Here is a 4,437-nt window from a genome sequence, read left to right as displayed (position 1 = left end):
GGATCGTATGTCTGCATGGAGTTCTGAGGACCATTGTATCAGATAGAGGAACACAATTTACTTCAAAGTTTTGGAATCGGTTGCACGAAACTTTGGGTACTAGGCTAGAGTTTAGTACATCCTTTCATCCGCAGATAGAGTCAATCAGATTCTGGAGGACATGTTGAGAGCTTGTGAGCTAGATTATGGATCTAGTTGGGATGACAATTTGCCCTATGCAGAGTTCTCCTATAACAATAGTTATCAAGCTAGTTTGAAGGTGGCCCCTTTTGAAGCCTTGTACGGAAGGAGGTGCAGGACACCGTTATCATGGGATGAAGTTGGAGATTGACAGTTGTTCGGACCAGACCTAATTAGAGATTCTGAGGAGAAGGTTAAGTTGAATCGAGACAGACTCAAGGTAGCCCAATCCAGGCAGAGGAGTCATGCAGATACTAAACACAAGGAGGTAGCCTATGAAGTCGGAGACAAAATATATCTTCATGTGTCCCCGCTTCAAGGAGTTAAACGTTTTGGGGTCAAGGGAAAGCTAGCACCATGTTTTGTGGGACCATACAGAGTTTTGGAACGCATGGGAGAAGTTGCGTACAAGTTGGGACTATCCGAAGGATTGTGAGGAGTTCATGATGTGTTTCTTGTTTCCCAGTTGAAGAAGTGCCACGCAGAGATGGCCGAAATTCCCCTAAGAGATACAGTGCCACTATTGGATTTAGGGATTCGGCAACCCTTGAGAGGTTTCAAATTCTGGGGTGCGTGTGGAGATCTCAACCTGCCTAGCCTACCTACTCGTGATCCTCCTAAGCCTAGCGCGTCGAGCTCAAAGAGACACAAAGACACAGAGATTTATACTGGTTCGGGCCACCGTTGTGGTGTAATACCCTAATCCAGTGTGGTGTGGTGGATTGCCTCGAGGGGCTATGGATGAACTAGTACAGTGGATGAACAAGCCTCAGGAGGTGAGGTGTTCTCGAGCTGGTGTGGTGGTCGGGTGAGAATGGATCCGAGCCCCCACTATGGTGGTGGCTAAGTCCTATATATAGTGGCCTTGGTCCTCTTCCCAAATATGAGCGGGAAGGGATTCCACAACAGTGGGGTTTGAAAGGGGACAAGTAGTACAATCTATCCTGAAAAAAGTAGTCTTCGCCTGTGAAAAGCCTTTGGTCGTGACGCTGCGGTGGGCTCGATGATGACCTCCGTCCTGCCGTCCTGATAGTCTTGGTCTTGTTGCACCAGAATGGAAACCTTTCGCTGATTCCTCGGGACTCCGCGCCTGTGGCTTGCCTCCCTTGCACAGAAGAGGAAACCTGCGCTCTGCGCCCGCCTGGCACCCGCCTGGCCTTGGTCGTCATGGCTCACGACAACTGAGCCTTGTGAGGTAGCTGCATAGAAATCTCCGCCCCTCAGGAGCCCTCCTGAGGAGGCCACTGCCTTCGGGGGTCTTGGCATCGTCTGCCTCGCGAGGCTTGGCCCCTCACGAGGGTCTTGTGGTGTCGGTGTTGATACCAGGCTGTACCAGGACATCGATGAAGCCACGTGGTGGGCCGCAGGCAGGCAGGGCTGGATACCCCCGAATCCAGGACGCCGACAGTAGCCCCCGGGCCCAAGGCGTGCTCGGACTTGGCTTCTAGGCGAAAGCCAAAGGGGAAGTGCGGAGCGCCACAGGCCCTAACCACCTGCGGCCTTGATGACGCGTGGCGATTGATTGGACGTGGGCGACTCCGCTTCCCCATGCTGCCTCGGCAACTGCTCGACTTGACTGGTCGATGCGGCATGTAGAAGGTCATGATGGCGCGAGGTCGTGGAGGCCAGCGGTTGGCCTCCCTTGGTTATAAATGTGAGGGAGGGGCAGAGCCCCCCCGTCCATCTTTCTTTCGTCTTGCTCCCGCCTGCTTCTCTCCTCTCCATCTTGCTCCCATGGCATTGCCGAAGAGGTTTTCAGCGGCCGAGAAGGGGAAGGCCTCCAAGGAGGGCAAGCCTCTCCTCCTCCCAAGAGGGACCGTGTCCATCCCCACAAGCACCCAACGGTCCCTCCAGCAGCATCCGGGGGGCGCGGGTGCGTGCCCCCCAGAGGCAGTGTTGCTCTAGGCACCCGCGATGGCACCTCTTCCCGCGGCGGGGGCCACCGGCTTCGAAGCAGCCCCCATGATGAGGAGGCGCGCCGTGATCGTGCACCCGCCTCAGCCGTGCTTTTCCTCGCTGGAGGTGCTCCCAGAGTTTGTGGTGTGGTCGGAGAGCCCGACTGGCACCTCGCTCCGGCTCCCACGCTTCTTCTCTGGCGAGCTTCCTTCTTTAGGGCTTGATGGCCTCTGCCTGCAGGCCGATGGGTGTTGCAGCAGAGCTTCGTGGGTTGGTACCGAGGTCTTTGCCTCTGGCAGCGTGGTGCTGGCCCGCGGCAGGCAGACCTTCGCCCGCGTGCGTGTCCTGGGCGGAAGGTGCACCCTCCACTTCAAGTATGACGGCCTGGCGACCCTCTATGTGAGGGTGTTTAGGGGGGGCGGCCGCTGCATGGGATGCTGCCCGGAGGACAGCAGCGACGATGATGGTGGCGACGGAGAGCTTGGCCTTGGTGACGCACGCTCCTCCTCCCGTGACGGCAGCTCTTCCTCGGATGAGAGCTCGAGCAGCGGTGGCTACGACCGGCCTCCGCGTCGTCGTGCTCGTGTCGAGGACGCCGGTGGTTAGTCCCGCCGCAGCGCTCCAGTGAAGCTGGAGAGGAGCCCAGTGTGAAGCTGGTGGCCGGCGAACTTGGACTCAAGGCTGGTGGCCCCAAATCTCCTGTGGAAGAACTGGTGGAGCGTCGGGCTACCTTGAGGCGCTCCTTGAGGATGCGGCGCTGGTGCCATGCTTGTACGCCTTCGGGCCCTCTTTGTTTAGCTTTTCCTTTCTCCTGCAATCCGAAAAAAGAAGAATATACCCTGCGGGAGCGTGTAATGAACGGTTGCTACTATGCCTTTTTATCTTATAATTGCCGTCTTGATGTTGTGCTGTAGTGTTTGCAATTTGAGCGGGTTAAGGTAGGAAAGGCTTAGCTTGGTATGTGCAGTCGTCCTCCGCCTCATGAGAACCTGACCTTAGGTACTTGATAGGGCCCCCAGGAGATACGCCCTGTGCCCTCAGGAGGTACACCTTGCGCCCTCAGGAGCCACGACAGGGCAGAGCTGTCCTTTGAAGGAAGAGAAAATTTGTCGAGCGACTTGCTACCCCTTACGCGAGCCCCCTGCCATAGGTTAGTTTGGACCTGATGCACTGCGTCGCGCTGCCCGGGGGGGGGGGGGGGAGGCACGGACATGAGGGGTGTTGGCGCCAGTGGACTCGATCGAGGGCTCCTCGTGAGGATGAAGCCGAAATAACGGGGTTCGGCACGCCGTGCGTGCACAAAGGCAAGCCCTGGGTGCACACACCTACCTAGCCCCATGCGGGAGGAGCGCGAGAAGTGGCGGGCGACTGCCACCTCTCTCACGTCCTTAGACCAAAACAGCTTAGGAGAAAACACAACTCGAGGAACCAATGTTCGAGAATACCAAATCCATTGAAAGACCACTAAAAACTGCAAGCAACTTCAGAAAGCAAATGAACAACCGCGTCCGGCACCTAATCTAGTCTTCTCATCAGCGCGGAGCTAAGTGCTGCCACTAGGACGTGGGAGGGAGCCCCCATGAGGCCCCAGGGCGACTCTCAGGAGACTCTGGGGCGTGTACAACCCCACTCATTATTACGTGAGAGTGTCACGAGCGGAGACCTTCACAGGCCGGAGCCTTGCTTCACAGGCCGGAGCCTTTCTTCAGGGGTAGAATTTCTGGAGGTGCTGGATGTTCCAGGCGTTCTAGATGGGGACCCCGTCCTGTGTGTCCAGGCGCGCGGCGCCAGGCCTAGAGACACAGGCAATCCTAAACGGGCCGTCCCACATGGAAGAGAGCTTATGCAACCCCTCCCTGGAGAGCACCCGCCTCAGGACGAGATCTCCCACCTCTAACGTCCTAGAGCAGACGCTGCGACAGTGGTACCGTCGCAGCGCCAACTGGTACCTCGCTGCTTGGAGCGAGGCTTGACAGCGGCGTTCCTCCCCCAACACGAGATCCATCCTCCGCGTGGCGTCCTGCTGTATTTCATCGAACGCCAGGACCCGCGTGGAGCGATGCTTGACCTCGTGAGGGAGAACCAATTTTTCTCTATAGACGAGGAAGAACAACATTTCTCCTGTTGGCTTGGTCACGGTGGTGCGGATGGACCACAACACGGGCTGCAACTCGTCGAGCCAGCCCCTGCCACAGGCCTCGAGCTTCTTCTTGAAGGTGCAGGTCTTGAGGCCCGACTTCCGCATTGGCCCGCTCATCCTGTCCATTGCTCCATGGGTGTTCTACTGAGGCATAGAAGATCTGCGTTCCAAGGTTAGCACAGTATGTTTTGAAAAGGTTGCTAGTGAACTGCGAGCCGTTG

Source organism: Triticum aestivum, chromosome 7B (assembly GCF_018294505.1).
Source record: "Triticum aestivum cultivar Chinese Spring chromosome 7B, IWGSC CS RefSeq v2.1, whole genome shotgun sequence".
Classification (NCBI taxonomy): Eukaryota; Viridiplantae; Streptophyta; class Magnoliopsida; order Poales; family Poaceae; genus Triticum; species Triticum aestivum.
This window is presented reverse-complemented; position numbering follows the sequence as displayed.